Source organism: Hemiscyllium ocellatum (genome assembly GCF_020745735.1).
Source record: "Hemiscyllium ocellatum isolate sHemOce1 chromosome 27 unlocalized genomic scaffold, sHemOce1.pat.X.cur. SUPER_27_unloc_15, whole genome shotgun sequence".
Classification (NCBI taxonomy): Eukaryota; Metazoa; Chordata; class Chondrichthyes; order Orectolobiformes; family Hemiscylliidae; genus Hemiscyllium; species Hemiscyllium ocellatum.
The window spans coordinates 369097-390484 of NW_026867482.1; the positions used below are offsets into that span (position 1 = coordinate 369097).

The 21388-nt window shown below is 48.4% G+C and overlaps 1 pseudogene; it reads right to left on the reverse strand.

Annotated features, from left to right (window-relative positions):
- The window catches only part of LOC132807363 (zinc finger protein 208-like), a 133343-nt pseudogene that overhangs the window by 104111 nt on the left and 7844 nt on the right, over window positions 1–21388 (reverse strand).

Consider the following 21388-nt stretch of genomic DNA (forward strand, 5'->3'; position numbering starts at 1 on the left):
AGTCGCTCGAGCGGGGAAGCGGCGGCCGTTAGGAAAATGGCGCCGTGCGGCCCGGGGCAGACCCCCGTCACTGGTCACCGCCGCCTTCCTGGTGCAGCTGCTGTGTCACGGCCACACCGGCCGGCTGTACAGCAGGCAGGAGCCGGTGACCATTCTGGAGGCGGATGGGGTTAAGGGCCTGCTTGGGAACTGGTCGGGCGCCTGGGTGGTGGAGTTCTACTGGTCGTGGGGCGGCCCCTGTGTCAACTATGGGGCCACCTGGAAGGTACTGGGCCCGGGAGGTGAAAGGTGAGGCAGGTTGTGGGGGGGACGGAGGGGAAGGAATGTGGGGCCTGTCCTGTCATAGTCACATTTTACACTCACTTTCCATCTGCTTTTACTGGCGCTTGTGCTGTTTACCCCTCACTGTTTTTTAATCCTTGTGCTGTTTACCCCTCACTGTTTTTTAATCCTTGTGCTGTTTACCCTTTGCTGTTACTTGTGCAATTGCTGAGGGTAGTGTGTAAATACTAGTGAAGGAGATTATGCACCAGCATGTATATGTTCTTAATCATTCAAGGGGCAGGACCTGTTGAGAATGGTTAGTAAAGTATGTGGTGAACTAAGCCTTGTTAACATGGAGATAGTTTCGTATTTGGAAAAATATACTTTTTTATTATTTAGAATCATAAAGATGTACAGCACATGAACTCACCCATTTGGTCCAACCTGCCCATGCCAACCAGATATCCTAAATTAATCTAGTCCCATTTGTCACCACTTGGTTCATGTACCCATCCAGATGCCTTTTAAATGCTGTAATTATACGGCCTCCACTACTTCCTCTCGCAGCTCATTCCATACGTGCACCATCCTCTGCATGGAAAAGTTGCCCCTTAGGTACCTTTAATATCTTTCTGCTCTCACCCTAAACCTATGCCCTGTAGTTGTGAACCTCACCCCTATTCTGGGGAAAAGACATTTTAAAAAAAAGTTGAGCAGCCAGACAAAAGCTATAAAATGTTGAGCCACATGGGGAAAAAGAACTGTGGCTCTACCCTTTATTTCTCCTCTTGGCATTTGAACATTTAACATCTGTCAATAACACCAGCATCGCCACAGAGCACATTGTGTCTGCTCCTTGGTGTGAACAACAGCGCACCTGCTCGCTGGTGTCACCAGTACATTGTCCATGCTCCTCGCTGTCGACAGAAAAGGAGACGTCGCTTATCTCTGTTCCTAAAGGTTTTCCCTTTATTCTTAAAGCTGTGTCCTCTGATCCTAGTCTCTCCTACCAATGGAAACTTCTTCCCAATGTCATTGCACTGTGGGGATGAAGCCCTAACCTGTCCAGTAATTTCTGGTGGGTGAGACTAGGCCTCAAGGTTAGAGGGAGTAGCTTTCAAACAGAGATGAGGAGGAACTGCTTTTCCCAGAGGGTCGTGAATCTATGGAATAGTCTAGATTAGAGTGGTGCTGGAAAAGCACAGCAGGTCAGGCAGCATCCGGAGAGCAGGAAAATTGACGTTTCGGGCAAAAGCCCTTCATCAAAATCTCAGGAATCCTTTGGCCAAGGAAGCAATAGAGGCAGCTTCATTATGTCTATTCAAGACACAGTTGGGTGGGCTTTGGCCTGGTTGGGGAATTAAGGGGTTCCTTGTGACAGTGCAGGGAAGAGGAGATGAAACGATGGATAGATCAGCCATGATCTTAATGAATAACGGAGCAGGCTCACTTCTAGCAACTGGAGTGAATCCAGGGAGGGAGCAGACTTTGCAACCTCAGGTATGTGTCTTGGTTACCCGGGTGAGGAGAGACAGAAGTTCAAGTTGGGACTGTTTTCCGTAGCTTGCCAGAGTCTGAGGAGTGACCTTATACACTTTTATATCATCATGAGGGGCATGGATAGGGTAAATAGATGTGGTATTTTCCTTTGGATGGGGAAGTCCAGAACTAGAGGGAAATAGGCTTAGGATTGAGTGTGGAGCTGCTGCAAGTCAGGCAGCATCCAAGGAGCAGGAAAATTGACATTTCGGGGAAAGGCCCTTCATCAGGGAAGTGTGTGTGTGTGAATTTGTGTATAAGACTGTGCGTGGGAGAGTCTGTATTTGCACGAGTGCCTGCTTGATAAAGTGAGATTGTGATGGAGTATGAGCCTACGAGAGGGTGAGTGTTTTGAGGGGGTGGTGTATGTGTATGTCTGAGAGAGAGAGCGCGTGTGTATGAGAGAGGTATGGATATCAGTGGATCAGCTTTGGCTTGGAGGGCTGAAGAGCCTGTTCCTGGGTTGTAAATTTTTTGTTCTCCATTGAGGTTGTACAGGATGTTGGTGAGGCCATTTATTTTTGGAGTACTGAGTACAGTACTATAATAGGAAGAATACTATTAGAGCCCGGACCAACGAGGAACACTGGAACACCGGAAGGAGTCTGGTCCTCCTGCCATTCAGAGCAGCCCTATTGTCTGAATCCGAGACATCGATTTTCCTGCTCCTTGGATACTGCCTGACCTGCTGTGCTTTTCCAGTGTCAATCTTGACCCATGAGCTTCTGAAACTGCTGCTGCTCCTCCCTCTTTGAATGAAGATTGAGATTCATCCAAGACTGTAATTTCCTTCCTCTGTCCAACTGCACTCTCTTCTCTCACTCCCTTTTCTATTTCTTTTATTTTCGTGCTGGGATCCAATTGTTGACTTGCAGCAACTGAAAAGAAAGGGAGTGAATCCAGAAAGAGGCCAGACGCTGGAAAAGCTGGTCCAGGTCTGTGCCTCAAACACCTGGCATGTGCAGTACCACAGTGTGAAGTTATAGCCTTTGCTGTGAAAAAAAAAGCAGAAATGAGGTGTATTGTTTAAATGGTGATATATTGGGAAGTGGAGAAAGTGAGGACTGCTAATGCTGGAGATCAGAGTCAAAAGGTGTGGCACTGGAAAAGCACAGCAAGTCAGGCAGCATCCAAGAAGTAGGAAAATTGATGTATTGGGCACAAGCCCATCATCTGGAATGATGTGGCTTAGGGTGAGAGGGGAAAGATATAAAAGAGACCTAAGGGGCAACCTTTTCACGCAGAGGGTGGTACGTGGATGGAATGAGCTGCCAGAGGAAGTGGTGGAGGCTGGTACCCATTATAATATTTAACAAGCATCTGGATGGGTACATGAAGAGGCAGCATTTCGAGGGATATGGGCCAAATGCTGGCAAATGGGAATAGATTGATTTCGGATATATGGTTTGTATGGATGAGTTGGGCAGAAGGGTCGGTTTCTGTGGTGTCTGACTCTCGTTGTCTTCGGTGAAAGCAGAAGAGTGGTTGTGAAGACAGGACTTTCAGAGCAGCTTTCAAAGATGTTTTGCCCTTACTGGGACCGGAAGAAGTTACAATGAAATATTTGGGAGACAGCAAGCAACTAAGTGAGTTCATCTGGGATTTTGGTGGAAACTGGGAATTTGTTGCACTGTGGGGATGAAGGATGTCCATTCTATCTCTCTCGCCACTCCACCCTCTGACCCCTGTCCAGTCCATCACCCCATCCTCTCGCCATTGATTCTGTCTCTCACCCCCACCCGCCCACCGCCCATCTGTTCCCTCCCCCAGCACCTTCTGCTTCTTGTCCTTTCTCTTTCCACCAATTGCTCCTGTCCATTCTCTCTATCTTCCCACATTCTGCAGTCCCCCCTTTCGGTCTCTGCTCACACTCTGGACCGCGTGCTCTGTCCATCACCCACGTCAGCCCCTGTCCATTCCTCCAACCAGCCACAGTATCCCCAATCCATTCCACCCCCCCCCCACATCCACAGTATCCCTGTCCAATCCCCCCCCCTGCCCAGTCCCCCTCGCCATCCACAGCACCGGCTGTCCAACCCACACTGCCACCCATAGCACCCCCTGTCCATTCAACCCGCCAGCCACAAGTCCCCCATCCATTTCCTCTGCCACCCAGAGCACCCCCTGTCCATTCCCCCTGACAGCCTCAGTGCCCCCTGTCCATTCCCCACTGCACCCCCGTCCATTCCCCCATGGACTATAACCTGGTGTTGCGATTTTTAACCATATTCAGAAACATCTGAAAGCACATACTTTTTTTTTAAAAAAGAGCTGCTGAAATCTTTCTGAAACTTTCATTGAAGTCTACACAGTTAGGCTACAGCTCAGGACAAGCTATAAGGGGTGAATGGCCTATACTTAGTCTCGTGAAATTGGTTCCAACTATGTAGAAATAGAGTTGTAAAGCACGTACACGAAGACTTTCAGTCCAGGCTGACTAGATATCCTAATTTAATCTCGTGACCCATTTGTAAGCATTTGGCCCATATCCTTCTAAACCCTTCCTTTTCATATGCCCATCCAGGTGCCTTTTAAATGCTGTAATTGTACCAGCCTCCACCACTTCCTCCGGCAGCTCATTCCAAACACACACCACCCTCTGTGTGAAAGAGTTGCCCCTTAGCTCCCTCATAAATCTTTTCCCCCCATCCTAAATCTATACCCTCAAGTTCTGGACTCGCTCCCACTACCCTGGGGAAAAGGCATTAAAAAAGTTGAACAGCTAGACAGAATGCAAAAGAAATAAAATCTTAAGCCACAGGAAAAAATGTGATTCTATCCTTTTTTTTTCTGATTTGCATTTGGACGCTTAAAAACGTCAGTCATAACGGCATCTCCACAGAGCATACTGTGCATGCTTCTCGGTGTCAGTAAGGCACAACGCATATTTGCCGGTGTCAGCAAATCACTGCACATGCTTCTCGCTGTCTGCCGAAAAGGCGCGCGACCTACTTTTGACGAACCAATAGAATGCCAAGGAGGACCAGAAGAAGACCGGTCCTCCTGCCAATCAGAGCCCCCCATGTCTGAATGCGAAAGGTGCTCCATGAGTTTCTGAACCTGCTGCTGATTCTCTGCCTCTGAATGAAGATTCACCTTCATGCCGGACTTCAACTTCCCTCCTCTATCCAATTTCTGAGTGCGGCGCTCTCTTTTGCCACTGCCGTTTTCCATTTATTTTTAATGCTGGGCTCATGGGCCGTGGGTTTTACTCCCACAATCCAAAGATGTGCAGGTTGGGTGAATTGCCCAATTGGATGTGTAGGTTAGGTGCATTACTCAGGGGTAAATGTAGAGTAATAGGGGAATGGGTTGCTCTTCGGAGAGTTGGTTGGTCCGAAAGGCCTCTTCCCACACTGCAGGGATTCTATAAATTATTGACTTGTAGCAACTGAAAGGAAAGGGAGTGAATCCAGGCAGGTGTCGGACTCTGGAAAAGTTGGTCCAGATCTGTGTCTCAATTGGCAAAATAAACAGGCAGGAGGCTGGAAGAATATAGCAAGCCAGGCAGCATCAGGAAGTGGAGAAGTCGACGTTTCGGGTGTACCCCTTCAGGACGGGGCGTGGGTGTAGGGGGAGCTGCAGAACAAGGGGATGCTGGGGACAGGATAGTGTAGTGGGGATAGGTGAAGACAGGTAGAGGATAAGACCTGGTTGATCAATGGGAGGAAGGAATCTGGTTGGCAGGGAGGGGGAGGAGCTGGGACAGGAGTTGGGGGATGGGAAGGGAGGTTATTTGAAATTGGAGCACTCATGTCAGAAAGGGATGGTGACTGGAAAGTCCAGTCGGCCGCTACAGACCCGGCTGTGATGCTCAGCGAACCATTTCCCAAGTTTACACTTGGTCTCTCCAATGTGGAGAAGACCACAGTTGGCAAACACGTGGCAAGTGCAGTACCATCATATGAAGTGATAGCCTTTGCTGTGGGAAAAAAAAGCAGAAAGGTGTGTTGTTTAAATGGTGATGTATTGGGATGTGAAGAAAGTGAGAACTGGAGATCAGAGTCGGAAAGTCTGGCAAAGAAAGCACAGCAGGTCAAGCAGCATCCGAGCAGTAGGACAGTCAAAGTTTCAGGTATGAGCCCTTCATCAGGAATGATGCGTGGATGTTCAGAGGGGCATCAGCGTCCTTCTGTGCCAGTTGTCAGACAGGTGCAGCAGGCAATGAGCAAGGCAAATGGTGTATTAGCAAGAGGAATGGAGTTCAGAAATAGGGATGTCATCCTGCAGTTAGGGGGTCATTGAATAAATTCAAGGTTGAGTTAATCTGATTTTTGAACAAGAAAGAAGTGGATGTTTATGGAGGAAGGCAAGAAAATGGTTTTAAGCCCAGTTTAGAACAGTTCCAGAGTCAGTCAACACAGAAACAGACCCTTCAGTCCAACTAAACCGTGCTGACTGTGTTCACAAACTAAACTAGTCCCACCTGTGTGTATTTGGCCCATATCCCTCTGAACCTTTCCTATTCACGTACTTATCCAAATGTCTTTTAAACCTTGTTACTGTACCTACATCCACCACCGTGTCTGGACATTGATTCCACACACAAACTACTCTCAAAAAAAAGGCGCTATTCCAGTCTTTTGAAAATCTTTCTCCACTCACCTTCCTCATTTGCTCCCTAATCTTGAAACCCCCATCCTAGGGAAAGGACACCTGCGGTTCACCTCATCTACCCTCCTCATGATTTTATGAACCTCTTTTAAGGTCACCTGTCAACCTCATGTGTTCCAGTGAAAAAGTCCCTGCCTATTCACCCAGCTGTAGGTATATTCATATCCAGTTATGAATTGTTCAATGCTGGTGCAGACTTGAAAGACCGAATGGCCTGGTCTTGCTCCCAACTCTCTCACTCTGTGTCCAGAAGAGCAAGAGGCCCTAAGTCAGAGGAGCAGAAATTAGGCCATTCAGCCCATCAGATCTAATCACCCCATTCAATTTTGGCTGCTAGATTTCTCAACCCCATTCTCCCCGTAACCCTCGATCCCCTTGATACTCAAGAACCCAACTGTCTCAGTTTTAAATATCCCCAGTGACCTGGCCTCCACAGCCTTCTATGGAAATAGATTCCACAGATTCACCGCTCTCTGGCTGAAGAAGTTTCTCCTTTCTAAAAGGTTTTCCCTTCACTCTAAGGCTGTGCCCTCTGGTCTGAGTCTGTCCTACCAATGGAAACATCTTTGCAATGTCCACTCTGTCCAGGCTGTTCAGGATTATATATGTTTCAATTAGATCCTCCCCCGAGTGTGGCCCTATTAATCAGCATGAACCAGATCCTTCAGGATGAGGTACAGCAGGGATTAGAGTCAGCCAAGTGAGAATGGAGGGAGAGTGTGTGGGATGGAGACTTTCAGCTTCTAGGGAATGAGAGAAAAGTGAGTTTGCTATAAATTAGAATTGATCGGATGGGCCAAAATGTGGTAGATGGAATTTAATTTTGAGAAAAGTGAGTTGTTGCATTTTGGTCAAGCAATCCAGGCAGGACTGACACCGTTAAGGGGAGTGTTGCAAAACAAAGAGACCTTGGAGTGCAGGCTCCATAGTTGCAAATGTGTTGCTGGTCAAAGCACAGCAGGTTAGGCAGCATCTCAGGAATAGAGAATTCGACGTTTCGAGCATAAGCCCTTCATCAGGAATAAGAGAGAGAGAGCCAAGCAGGCTGAGATAAAAGGTAGGGAGGAGGGACTAGGGGGAGGGGCGATGGAGGTGGGATAGGTGGAAGGAGGTCAAGGTGAGGGTGAGAGGCCGGAGTGGGGTGGGGGCGGAGAGGTCAGGAAGAGGATTGCAGGTTAGGAGGGCGGTGCTGAGTTGAGGGAACCGACTGAGACAAGGTGGGGGGAGGGGAAATGAGGAAGCTGGAGAAATCTGAATTCATACCTTGTGGTTGGAGGGTTCCCAGGCGGAAGATGAGGCGCTCCTCCTCCAGCCGTCGTGTAGTTGTGTTCTGCCGGTGGAGGAGTCCAAGGACCTGCATGTCCTCGGTGGAGTGGGAGGGGGAGTTAAAGTGTTGAGCCATGGGGTGATTGGGTTGGTTGGTTCGGGCGGCCCAGAGGTGTTCTCTGAAGCGTTCCGCAAGTAAGCGGCCTGTCTCACCAATATAGAGGAGGCCACATCGGGTGCAGCGGATGCAATAGATGATGTGTGTGGAGGTACAGGTGAACTTGTGGCGGATATGGAAGGATCCCTTGGGGCCTTGGAGGGAAGTGAGTGTGTAGGTGTGGGTGCAAGTTTTACATTTCCTGCGGTTGCAGGGGAAGGTGCCGGGGGTGGAGGGTGGGTTGGGGGGGGGTGTGGATCTGACAAGGGAGTCACGAAGGGAGTGGTCCTTGCGGAACGCTGATAGGGGAGGGGAGGGAAATATATCCTTGGTGGTGGGGTCCGTTTGGAGGTGGCGGAAATGGCGGCGGATGATACGTTGTATGCGCAGGTTGGTGGGGTGGTAGGTGAGAACCAGTGGGGTTCTGTCTTGGTGGCGGTTGGAGGAGCGGGGCTCAAGGGCGGAGGAGCGGGAAGTGGAGGAGATGCGGTGGAGGGCATCGTCGATCACGTCTGGGGGGAATCTGCGGTCCTTGAAGAAGGAGGCCATCTGGGCTGTGCGGTGTTGGAATTGGTTCTCCTGGGAGCAGATGCGGCGGAGACGAAGGAATTGGGAATATGGGATGGCGTTTTTACAGGGGGCAGGGTGGGAGGAGGTGTAGTCCAGGTAGCTGTGGGAGTCAGTCGGTTTATAATAGATGTCTGTGTTGAGTCGGTCGCCCGAGATAGAAATGGAAAGGTCTAGGAAGGGGAGGGAGGAGTCTGAGACAGTCCAGGTGAATTTCAGGTCGGGATGGAAGGTGTTAGTAAAGTTGATGAACTGTTCAACCTCCTCGTGGGAGCACGAGGCAGCGCCGATACAGTCATCGATGTAGCGGAGGAAAAGGTGGGGGGTGGTGCCAGTGTAGTTGCGGAAGATGGACTGTTCCACATATCCTACGAAGAGGCAGGCATAGCTGGGGCCCATGCGGGTGCCCATGGCAACTCCTTTAGTTTGGAGGAAGTGGGAGGATTGAAAAGAGAAGTTATTCAGGGTGAGGACCAGTTCAGTCAGTCGAAGGAGGGTGTCAGTGGAAGGGTACTGGTTGGTGCGGCGGGAAAGGAAGAAGCGGAGGGCTTTGAGTCCTTGGTGATGGGGGATGGAGGTGTACAGGGACTGGACGTCCATAGTGAAAATAAGGCGTTGGGGACCGGGGAAGCGAAAATCCTGGAGGAGGTGGAGGGCGTGGGTGGTGTCCCGAACGTAGGTGGGGAGTTCTTGGACTAAAGGGGACAGGACCGTGTCGAGGTATTGGGAGATGAGTTCGGTGGGGCAGGAGCAGGCTGAGACAATGGGTCGGCCGGGGCAGGCAGGTTTGTGGATTTTGGGCAGGAGGTAGAAACGGGCGGTGCGGGGTTGTGGGACTATGAGGTTGGAGATCCCCTGAGGTGATGAGGTCCTGGATGGTCTGGGAGATGATGGTTTGGTGGTGGGAGGTGGGGTCGTGGTCAAGGGGGCGATAAGAGGAGGCGTCCGCGAGCTGGCGTTTGGCTTCAGCGGTGTACAGGTCAGTGCGCCAAACTACCACCGCGCCTCCCTTGTCTGCGGGTTTGATGGTGAGGTTGGGATTGGAGCGGAGGGAGTGGAGGGCTGCACGTTCTGAGGGTGAGAGGTTGGAGTGGGTGAGAGGGGTGGACAGGTTGAGTCGGTTGATGTCACGGCGGCAGTTGGCTATAAAGAGGTCGAGGGCGGGTAGGAGGCCAGCACGGGGTGTCCAGGTGGATGGAGTGTGTTGGAGGCGGGAGAAGGGGTCGTCAGAGGGTGGACGGGAGTCTTGGTTGTGAAAGTAGGCACGGAGGCGAAGGCGGCGGAAGAATTGTTCAATATCTCGCCGCGTGTTGAACTCATTAATCCGAGGGCGTAGGGGAATGAAGGTGAGGCCCCTGCTGAGGACTGATCTTTCATCCTCAGAGAGGGGGAGATCTGGAGGGATGGTGAAAATCCGGCAAGGCTGGGAGCTAGGACCTGGTGTGGGACTGGAGCTGGAGCTGGGGGCGGGGTTAGAGATCGAAGTAGGGGCGGGGTTAGACGTGGTGACGTTGCTCGACGTGGGGGCGAGGTCATGCGTCGTGACGGAAATAAGCGTGAGGGCGGGGTTACATGAAGCGACGGGAGACGGCGTGGGGGCGGGGTTATGCGTAGTGACGAAAGACGGCGTGGGGGCGGGGAGACCTGAGGATTTGTGCTCCTGCAGGTGAGTGATGTCAGTGGGGGCGGAAGTGGCTGCGCCGACGGCAACCGGAGGGGCGGAAATGGTTGCGGCGACGGAGGAGTGGTGGTCATTCGCGTGGGTCGCGGGTCCGTCGGCGATCGTGGAAGCGGTTGTGTGTGTGGTGGTCACCGGGGCAGTTGTTGGGGCGGCGATCGCGGGGGCTCCGAGGTCGGTGGGGGCGGAAGTGACGTCACGGTCGGCGGCGGCCTTTGGTGCCGCGGGCGCTGTGGAGGCCACATGTGTAATGGCGTCCGACAGGCCTGTGGAAGATTCTGGAATAGTTGAGGGGCCACGAGTGTGGGGGTAAGTACATGAAACAGTGAACCAGGCATTTGGTAGGATGGCCTTTATTGGTCAGAGCATTAAGTAGATGAGTTGGGAGGTCATGTTGTGGCTGTCCAGGATGTTGGTTAAGCCAATTTTGGAATACTACATTCAGTTCTGATCTCCCTACTGTGGAGTCAGACTGACATTTTCCTTAGAGAAAAGCTCTACATTTAAATGACATTTTTGAGAAGGTAATTTATAGATTAGGATGTAGAGGTTAGGGTGGATTGGCTGTGCTAATTATTGACTTCCATCAACCTATTCCATCCGGAGAAATTTCCTCTCTGCAAAGTGTGGTTCACATTGGCAAATTCAATCTTCCTCCGGTCCTCAGGAACACACTATAATGCGTAATGTTCTCAATGTCTATTTAACGTTCAGTGGGGAAACTACTTTCAGTCCAACAGTTAGACAGAATTCCTCCGAAATGTCTTTGGCAAATGCACTGCTCCCATGAGAGCTCGTGGGCCCACAGTTCAAATGCTTTTAACAGCTTTTTTTTTCTAATTTCCCTGCCATCCCAGGATACAGAATTTCTCCCACCAGAAATTGTTTGCCCTGAAAAAAATCCAGCAAGAACATGATTATGGAGCTCTCAGTAAAAATGCTTCATATGGGTCACCCAAGGTTAGAAATGGAAGAACATCACTGTTCAAAGCTACTGTTCGTTTGCCCTTTCAAAATTCCTTGAATTTAAAGTGTTCCATTATAGCATTTAATTATGATCCATTAAAAGCAGTATCCAGTCTCATCTGCTGAAAATGTGTTGCTGGTTAAAGCGCAGCAGGTCAGGCAGCATCCAAGGAACAGGAAATTCGACGTTTCGGGCACAAGCCCTTCTTCCTGTTCCTTTGATGCTTCCTGACCTTCTGCGCTTTAACCAGCAACACATTTTCAGCTCTGATCTCCAGCATCTGCAGACCTCACTTTTTACTCCTCGTCTCATCTGAGTGAGAAACTGACTCAAAAAGCGAAATAACTTTTCTGTCTGCTCTTTAGATGTGACATCCTCTCCCTCTCTCTGTTGATGCAACAGGGTTACCAGAGCTGGAGTTATCACTCTCGGAATACAATTGCTGATCGACAATTTACTTCAACTGCTTAACATAAGGATTTAAAAGCTGCTAGCCTGATCTCGCACAAAGCACAAAAAACAAACTGTTCACCTGTGCCTGTGCAGAGGAGAAATAGATCACAAAATAAGAACTGTTACCAGTCCCACAACTGTTACCAAAGTCCCAGCCTCTCCTTATAACTCAAACCCTCCAGTCTTGGCAACATCCTGGTAAATCTTTACTGAACCCTCTCGAATAGAATTCTCACATTCTGCACTCCTGAAACATTTACAATTTCTAACGATACTGGCTGCTCATTCACTGATCCAACTGATAAGCGACATTGGAAGCTTAGTGCAGGAGGCTGAAAGAAATGAGTAGCTTTAAAACACAAACCACTCGGAGCTCAAAGCCTTCAATGAGAGTCTGAGCTCAGCGTTAAATTCACTTCACCTTTATTGTGACCCAACTTTTGTGAAAGCTTCAAATCCCCCTCAGCAAAAAGGCAGAGAAAAAGTAGCTGCTTTTTAAACAGCTCAAGGTCAAGGCACACCCACTCACGCCTATACCCCCACCCAACCTCACTGTCTTTACTATTGGTCAGCACAGAGATGTCCCTTTCTAATTGGATCTTGGTACAGCCGTAACCCGGAGGAAGTATTGCCTCACTCATCAATTTCAACCCATACCCTGTATAGAGCCATCTGCCGCGGCGGGATTCAAACCCGGGAGCCCCTGGAACTGGGTTGATAGTCCAATCGATAATGGCACTCAGCCGTCGCTCCTTCAATCCCCCTGCGATGGTACATGAACTCGCTGGTGCCTCCGGAGGTGGGAGGAGCGGGTGAAGGCCTTCCCACACTCGGGGCAGGGGAATGGCCTCTCGCCAGTGTGGACCCGCTGGTGGGTCAGCCTGTCGGAAGAATTGCTGAAGGCCTTCCCGCACGTGGGACAGCTGAAGGGTCTTTCCCCTGTGTGGACCCGCCAGTGAGTCAGCAGGGTGGAGGAATTGCTGAAAGTCTTCCCGCACTCAGTGCAGCTGAAGGGCCTCTCCCCAGTGTGGACCCGCTGGTGCCTGAGCAGGGCGGAGGAATTGCTGAAGGCTTTCCTGCACTCGGGGCAGTTGAAGGGTCTCTCCCCTGTGTGGACGCGCTGGTGCCTCAGCAGAGAGGAGGAATTGCTGAAGGCCTTCCTGCACTCTGGGCAGCTGAAGGGCCTCTCCCCCGTGTGGACCCACTGGTGGTTTATCAGTCCAGAGACCTGGGTAAAGGCCTTCCCGCACTCAGGGCAGCTGTACGGCCTCTCCCCAGTGTGGATCCGCTGGTGGGTCAGCAGGGTGGAGGAATGTCTGAAGGCCTTCCCACAGACAGGGCAGGTGAACGGCTTCTGCCTGGTGTGACTACGCTGGTGAATCTCCAGGGAAGATGGGAAAGGGAAGCCTTTCCCGCAGTCACCACACTTCCACGGTTTCTCCAAGAGGTGGGATTCCTCGGGTTTCTCCATGGCCAAAGTTTGGAGCCACTCCCTGCTGTGAATTCCTCTTTCCAGGCCGTATAGCTGTTTTAGGCTCCACACTCAGTGCACTGCAATGGTAGGGTCTGTCATACAGTCCCACTGATGCTGAAAACGTACTGAAACAGGAACCAAAAAGCTTTGCTCCTTCTCACAGAATCATAGTTGAAAACCGTTGCGGTCCCGATGGATTGCGTGACCGTCAGACATTGACGTCAAAGTGAGGACTACAGATACTGAAGAGTCATTATCGAAAAGTGTGGCGCTGGAAAAGCACAGCAGGTGAGTCAACGTTACGGACTTAAGCCCTTCATCTGTTGATTTTGAAACTTCCGTCCTCGGATTTTCAAATACAGTAGCGCCTCGACTTACGAACTTAACCCAAAAAGTTCGTGAACTGAATCAACTTTTCCCATTGTTTGGGAAGCGTAAGAATGGTTGGACGGCTGTTCACAGCGCACACGCCAAAGACGAACTGAATGAGATCATGCGGGGTCCGAGCGCTTTTGCGTTCAACAAGCGCGTAGCAAAGCAGAATAATGAAACCACGTGGTCGCACATGGGCTTTTTGCGTTTGTACCTTGAATTTTGTACGTACGTTGAAGCAAAGTTTTACGTACAATCCTGTTCGTAAACCGATTTGTACATGAACGTGGTCGTTCGTACGTCGAGGCGCTACTGTGCTCTGTAAAAAAAGATATGACAAAGGTCATCACTGTCGGTGCAGGGTAGAAATTCTGAACAAGCAATTCTATTTTCTGTGCAATATTCTTTTCTTTTGTTATTCCACAAAATTGAAAGCACCATCCCACTCTCTCTCCCCTCTGTCCTCACTCGGCCCTAACTAATTCTCCTGAAGGTGCTGATTCAGGATCTTACAGGGCAGAAAAGCAAAAACAGCAAGACTGCCATCTCTCTGAACTTTGAATACCTCCATCTGAAAAGCTAATATCTTTCACAACACTGGGATACTGCTGAGAGTGAGCAGGTCTGATTTTGGGAAGCAAAAAGAAAGTGTCAATTCAGGGTGAACCTGCCTCGCAGCCTCTTGAGGAAGAACCAGACACAAAGTGGTTAATGTCCCCGGGAAGGTGGGAGCAAAATGAGATGTCAAGGCATTAACATTGACGCCTGAGTCATAGAGATATATAGCACGGAAACAGACCCTTCTGTCCAACACAACTGTACTGACCAGATATCCTAAATTAATCTAGTCCCATTTGCTGGCATGTGTCATCCCCACCCCCTGTCCTGAGACCTTGAGCCTCCAAGCTGACCGTCAAAGGTTTGGTTCGTCCCTCCATTCTTTCCCAGTTGTCTTTGTAGATTTTGAAAACTTTCCCAATTCTCTGAGTATAGGATTTGGGAAGTTATGTTGTAGCTGTACAGGACATTGGTTAGGCCACATTTGGAATATTGTGTGCAATTCTGGTTTCCTTACTATCGGTAAGACGTTATGAAACTTGAAAGGGTTCAGAAAAATTTACAAGGATGTTGCCCGGGATGGAGGATTTGATCTATAGGGAGGCTAGGTCTGTTTTCCCTGGAGCGTTGGAGGCTAAGGCGTAACCTTATAGAGGTTTACAAAATCATGAAGGGCATGGATAAATAGCCGTGGTCTTTTCCCTGCGGTGGGGTGGTCAGGGTCCAGAACCAGAGGGCATAGGTTTAGGGTGAGAGGGGAAAGATACAAAAGAGATCTGAGGGGCAATGTTTTCACACAGAGGGTGGTACATGTTTGGAATGAGCTGCCAGAGGAAGTGGTGGAGGTTAGTACAATTGCAATATTTAAAAAGCATCTGGACTGGTAAATGAATGGGAAGGGTTTCGAGGGATACGGGCCATGTGCTGACTGGTGGGACCAGATTGGGTTGGGATGTCTGGGCGGCATGGATGAGTTGGACCAAAGGGTCTGTTTCCATGCTGTATATCTCTATGACTAGTTGGACTAAAGGCTCTTTCTGTGCTGTATGACTCTGGAACTGTTCTGTACTGGTCTTAAAACCATGTTCTTGCCTTCCCCCACAAACATCCACTTCTTTGTTCAAAAATCAGATAACTCAACCATGAATATATTCAATGACACGCTTAACTGTAGGAAGACACCCCAGTTGTGAATTCAATTCCACATCCAAATATATCTCCATTTAAACAATGCACCTCCTTTCTGTTTTTCTTTGCCACAGCCGAGGCTATAACTTCATATTGTGGTACTGCATTTGCCCTGTGTTTGCCGATTGTGGTCCTCTCTATATCGGGGAGAGCGAGCGTAAACTTGGGGAATGGTTCACTGAGCATCACAGCTGGGTCCACAGAGCCGACCAGACCTCCCAGTCACCATCCATAACAATTCCCCTTTCTGACATGACCATCTTTGGCCTCCTCCATTGCCACAACGAACCTAACTGCAAATTGGAGGGACCACACCTCATCTTCCAGGCAGCCTACAGCCCGAAGGACTCAACGTTGAGTTTTTCAATTTCAAAAAAACCTCTCTCCTTGTTCTCTGCCAGCAACCAGATCGTACCCTCTACCTGTCTTAACCTATCCCCGCTTCACTCCCACCCCCTTTATCTGCAGCTTCTCCAGCCAGCCCCAGCCCCGAGGAAGGGTTACACCCGAAACGTCGACTTCTCCACTTCCTGCCTATCTATTTTGCAAATTGAGACACAGACCTGGACCAGCATTTCCAGAGTCTGTCCCCTTCCGGATTCACTCTTTTCTTTAAGTTGCTGCAAGTCAACAACGAACCCCAGAATGAAAAAGAAATGGAATGGGAGCAAGAGAGTGCCGTACTCACATATCTGGGACAGAGGAAGGAATTCGCAGTCTGGGTAAAGCTCTATCTTTATTCAGAGAGAGAGAGTATTAGGAGTCACAGCTTGAGAAGCTCATGGTCCGACTTCCGCATTCAGACAATGTGCTGGCTCTGATTGGCAGGAGGACCAGTCTCCTTCCAGTCTTCCAATGTTGCCTATTGGTCAATCAAAAGAAGGTTTCGCGCCTTTTTTGCGTACAGCGATGAGCATGCTCAGTGTTTTGCGGACACTGGTCAGCATGCGCACTGGGTTGCTGACACTGGCAAACATGCGCAGTATGCTCTATGGGGATGTTGGTGTTTCTGACAGATTTTAAGTGTCCAAATGCCAACAGCGGAAAAAAGATAGAGCCACAATTTTTTTTTCCCTGCGGCACGATATTTTATTCCTTTAGCATTTTGTCTGGCTGCTCAACTTTTGTATGTCGTTTCCCCTTGTCGTGGGGGCAAGGCACCGAGACCAGAACTGGAGGGCCGAGGTGTAGGGTGAGAGGGGAAAGATTTCTGAGGGTCCTAAGGGGCAATCCTTTCGCACAGAGGGTGGTATGTATATGGAATGAACTGTCAGATTACGTGGTGGGGGCTGGTACAATTACATTTAAAATGCATCTGGATGGGGATATGAATAGGAAAGATTCAGAGACATAAGGTGCGACATACTGGCATCTGGTCGGCATAGACCGAAGAGTTTGTTTCCGTGCTGTACATCTGTGACTAGCACTCGGAGTATGGCTCCTTCATCAGGTGATTGTGGAGAATAAAATCATAAGGCACAGAATGGATGGAAAAACATTACAGTGCACTGAAATGATATATTGAAAAACCCTGGATTGTTAAGTCCTTCATCTTTTAGTATGGGCTGCTCGTATCATTCATTTCTAAATCACAGAAATTCCTGAAAGACATTTTCTTGGGATAAGTTTCATAAGAAAAGGTGACAGTAAAAAATGAGGTCTGCAGATGCTGGAGATCACAGCTGCAAATGCTGGTCAAAGCACAGCAGGTTAGGCAGCATCTCAGGAATAGAGAATTCGACGTTTCGAGAAGGGCTTATGCTCGAAACGTCGAATTCTCTATTCCTGAGATGCTGACCTGCTGTGCTTTGACAGCAACACATTTGCAGCTAAGAAAAGGTGACATCTCAGCACTGAGAATGCATTAAAGGTGTGAAATCAGGGTCTGTCTGTATCACAATCTTGAGTCAGACTGGTTCTATTTCCAAAGTGGAATTTACAAAATATTACATGGATTGAACAGCCTGCAGGTTGTGCATTTTTTGAGAAAAATAGAATGTCTCTGCAAAACTAATTCTGCAAGTACAAATTCACCCCCATGGATGTGTGTGTGTGTGTGTGTGTGTGTGTGTGTGTGTGTGTGAGAATGAAGCAGAGAAAAGTCTATTTCGTGCTGTATATCCCGATGTCTACTTGATAACAGATGCTTTAATTCTGTTGGTGTAAATATTGTTGTAAATCATAGCTGGGTATGAATAGTTAGATGTTAGGGAGAGAGAATGACTCAAGTTGGGCACTGTAAGAATCGTGGGAGAGCCCTAGTACTGGTTTACTTCTTCATGAACAAACATTAAGCACAAGCATTTATTTATTTCTAATTTTGTTCTGTTTTGCTTGTTTGATTTCCGGCTAGGACTACACTCTGTCTGGATGGTTGACAGGCTGGGGGATTGTGGCTTGGGTCTTGATTGACTGAATGTTTTATTGTTCCAGAAGGTGTAGGGGTGGGGGGTCAAAGTTTCAGCAGAAGTCCAGCAGACCAGAACAGAACAATATCTTACTCTGTGGGTACAGGGACATCAGAGGACAGAGAAATCAGGACCTGAAATCTGAGCTGACACCAGACTTCCCTGTGATCAGTGCTTTGATGAGCAGCGTCAACCCTCTACCTTCACCTAGCTTCCCATTTGACTATCACCTCGATATTCAGGATCCAATCCTTGTCATCCTGAAGCCATGCCTCTGTAAGGAGTCTCAGATCATAATTATTCTCTTCAATGTGTGCAGTCAATTTTGTTACAATGCACCACACTTTCAGAAACATCGTTTTTAGTTTCAAGTTTTGTGATCTTCAGATCCAGTTTTGATTGCTGGTACATTTACTCACCTTGTCCCTTTCTATCATTCTCTGATGTTCATTTTCCACATCACTACATTGCTCACTGGCCTTGATTTGGATTGGCCATGCTAAATTGCCCATAGTGCGCAGGGATGTGCAGGTTAGGTTGGTTAGCCATGGGAAAGGCAGGGTTATAGTTTCATAGTAAAAGAAGTAGGAATTGGCCATTTGGCCCATCGAACCTACTCCACCATTCATTATGATCATGGCTGATATATCCATCGTCTGAGATCCTCCTCTCTGCATTGTCCCAACTACCCTTAATTCCCACACCATGCAAATACCCATCCAACTGTGTTTTGAATATACTTAATGAAGATGCCTCTACTTCTTCCTTGGGCAGAGAATTCCATAGATTGACTACTCTCTGGGAAAAGCAGTTCCTCCTCATCTCTGTCCTAAATCTACTCCCATCAACTTGAGGCTTGGTCGAATCCACAAGCAGAAATGACTGGGTTGGGTAGGGTAGGGTAGGGTTCATCCCCACAGTGCAATTAATTCCCACTTTCCATCGAATTCCCACTTTCCATCGAATTCCCACTTTCCACCAAACTCCCAGATGTACTCACTCACTCGGTTGCTGTCTCACAAACGAAAGACTTCATTGTAACTTCTTTTGCTCCCAGTAAGGGCACAATATCTTGGAAAGCTGCTCTGAAAGTCCAACCACACTTCTGCATTCACCAAACACAATTCCAGTATTACAGCACAGAAACAGCCCTTCTGCCCCAACTCGTCTGTGCTGGGGGGATATGTTAAGCTAGATATGCTTGCAAGCAGTTACAAGCAGCTGCATCTTGCTTCTGCAAAAATCGCAAGGCAGAATCGTGAGGGTATATTCCAAGAAATAACTAATTAAAGGAGATGGTCGACAGATCGAAGCAGATGTATTAACATGACCGTAGCAATGGTCACGCATATAGGGAGTTAGTATGAACAAGATAACCAAATAAGACCCTGTGTTGCATCAGCAAAAGTAAAAAGACCCAGCTATCGGTTGGGGGGGGGGGGTTGCACGCCACAGACAGATGTGGTAAACCGATCAGATTAGCAGAAGTCAGAGGGGAGTCTGGAACAAACTCAATCTTCATTCAGAGAGAGAGCAGCAACTTCCGAAACTCGTGTTCCAGCTTCTGGATTCAGACAATAGGAAGGCTCTGATTGGCAGGAGGACTAGTCACCTTCCGGTCCTCCAGCGCTCCTGATTGGCCCACCAAAAGAAAGTCGCGAGCCGCGCCTTGCGTGCAGTGAGGAGCATGCACAATGTCATCCTGACGCCGACGAGCACGCGCAGTATGCTCTCTGGCGAGGAGGTTGTTACCGAAAGAATTGAAGTGTCCAAATGCCAAGAGAAGTAAAAAAGGGGAGATGCATAATTTTTTCCCCCTGTGATATTTACTTTTCCTACAAGTCCCATGACTTTATAAATCGAAATAAGGTCACCCATCAACTTGTGGTCGTCGATAGGGCGACCAGAAATGTACTCAGTACTCTACACGTGGTCTCACCAATATGCTGTTCAACCTCAACGTGATGTCCCACCTCCTGCACTGAACGGTGTGAACAATGAAGGAAAGTGTGCTAAACGCCTCCTTCACCACCCTGTCTACCAATGATGCAACTTTCAAAGAACTATGTCCTCGATTTGGAGATGCCGGTGTTGGACTGGGGTGTACGAAGTTAAAATTCACACCATACCAGGTGATACTCCAACAGGCTCATTTGCAAGCATTAGCTTTTGGAGCGCTGCTCCTTCATCAGGTAGTTGTGTCTTATGATCCTGCTCCACAAACACCCCATGAAGGAGCAGCGCTCCGAAAGCTTGTGCCTCCAAATAAACCAGTTGAACGATAACCTGGTGTTGAGAGATTTTTAGCTTTTATGTACCAGAACCCCTCCACACCGCCTCCCCCCATGAATCTGTTCTGGAACACGATGCAGGGCCCTACCATTAACTGTATAAGTCCTGCCCTTCCTTGTTTTAGCAAAATGCAACCCCTTGCCTTGATCTGTCACTCTCTCAGACATACACACCCTAACACTCACACCATATCACAGGCTTATACTCCATCTCACACACACACTTCATTAGCATATATGCACAAACTCGCATGCGCGCACACAGTCACACATAAGTCAATGGGGTGAATTTGCATTTGCAGAATTATATTAGCAGATATATTCATTTTTGCTCAAAAAGAACACAAACTGCATGTAATATTTTATAAATTCCTACTTTGGTGAATAGAACCAATCTGATTCAAGATTGGGATACAGACTTGAACCTCACACCTTTTATGCAGTATCTGAGCTGAGATATCACCTATTTTTATAAAACCTTAAACCATCTCGAGAAGGTGAATTAAAAGTAATTCTAGGGTTTACATATTAATGAACTGAAACCTGCAACCCATGGTAAAAGATGAAAGACTAATCTGCAATCTAGATTTGTTCAATACCTCATCAGTTGCATGACACCGTCAGCTTTTTCTATAAATTCAGTGTCTTATGATTCTGCTCCACAGCTAGCTGATGAAGGAGCAGCACTCCAAAAGCCAGTGCTTCCAAATAAACCAGAAGGAAGATAACCTGGTGTTGTGTGATTTTTAACTTTATCCACCCCAGTCCAACACCGGCACCTCCACATCGTTTCCAGTGGACACAGTCCACACCTCCCAGTGCTGCCAGGAAACTGTACAATGACAATGGGATGATGTCATCCTAAAAAATTCACAATTTCTAACAATACTGGCTACTCATTCACTGCTGCAACCGATACACAACATTGGAAACATAGTACAGGAGGCTGTCAAAAATTAGCACAACAGGTCAGGCAGCAACCGAGGAGCAGGAAAATCAACATTGCCCGAAAAATGTTGATTTTCCTGCTCCTTGGATGCTGCCTGACCTGCTGTGCATTGCCAGCACCACTCTAATCTTGATTCTGATCAGCAGTTCTCACTTTCACCTGTAAGAAATGAGCAGTTTTAAAACAAAAACCTGTTGCAATTCAAAGCTCTCAATGAGAGTCTGAGCTCGGCGTGAAGTTCAGGTAATCTTTACTGCGACCCAACTTTGTTACAGCTTCAGAATCTCCCAGCAGAAAGGCATCAAAAAAAGTAGCAATGTTTTAAAAACAGCTCACAGCCAAAAGTGCACACACTCCCTCCAACCCCTCACTTTCTTCATTATTGGTCACCACCAAGTTATTCCTTTGGAATTGGATCCTGGTACAGCCTTAACCCGGAGAAAGTATTGCCTCACTCAGCATTTTCAACCTGTATCCTTTATCCAAGTTAGTTGGATGGGCATTGCAGAGTCAATCATACTGCTATGGGTCAGGAGTCACGTGTAGGCCAGACTGGGTAAAGGATGCAGCTGGGACGACTGAGTGAATCCTCTCCCACAACAACAGTTCCCTTCAGTAAAAAAGAACGGGGACTTCTTCCACC